The sequence below is a fragment of the Hipposideros armiger genome, unplaced genomic scaffold (genome assembly GCF_001890085.2).
Source record: "Hipposideros armiger isolate ML-2016 unplaced genomic scaffold, ASM189008v1 scaffold_22, whole genome shotgun sequence".
Classification (NCBI taxonomy): Eukaryota; Metazoa; Chordata; class Mammalia; order Chiroptera; family Hipposideridae; genus Hipposideros; species Hipposideros armiger.
The window spans coordinates 11,424-12,285 of record NW_017731372.1 but is presented as its reverse complement, the minus strand read 5'-3'; positions in this window follow the sequence as shown (position 1 = coordinate 12,285).

The window sequence follows — 862 nt, the reverse complement described above, 5'->3', positions numbered from 1 at the left end:
TTTGTACCTGTTCCCACCCTGGAAGCTTAAATCATAGGTAACATTTACAGAGCAATCTGCCTACTTACAGAGAGATATATAAAATTTCTCCATAGGGGCCTGACAATAGTTCAGGGAAACTTTCAGTTTCATTTAAATTTGCCAGGATCATTAGCTCCAATTGAAGCAAATGATATAAAATACCCCTTACCCAAGTGCCAACTGGCTTGTGTATGTTTAAGGTCATTAAAACCAGGTTAGAAACCTACATGACTCATAGTTATTCTTTAATGAGGTTATTCAAAATTTGCATTACCAACAGCTGTTCTTCAAAATGTATTGATTTGTACAGTTTAAAGTCAGTAGTTCTTAGCCTGGGCTTTAACTGTGAGGAATCCAGGATGTCACAGAGTTCCCTTGATGCACAGAGGAAAACAGCACTTTTTTTTTTTTTTTTAAGGAGGGCGCAGCTCAAAGTGGCCCATGCAGGGAACAAAACAGCAACCTTGTTGTTCAGAGCACGTGCTCTAACCAACTGAGCCACCCGGCCACCCCCAAATGGCACTTTTAACCTAACTAAAGTTAAATAAGATATTCCACAAGAACGTATGGTACTCTTCTTTTGAAAATATCTTTAGTGTATTCCTTAAATTGCCACCAAAGTGTGCCAAATCTGAATTTCTCTTGGACCACCTTATTTGGACCTAGGGTATGCCTGCTAAGTAGCATTCTCATGGTTGCCACATGGGGGCCAAAGAGAAGCGACATATGTCATCATGCCTTGTTTGACAAGGTCACCTTAGTAAAGAGCTCCGACTGCATGCCCAGAGGTCTTGTGTGTTAAGTCCCTTAGATACATCTGTGTGTTCAAACAGAGCTAGCT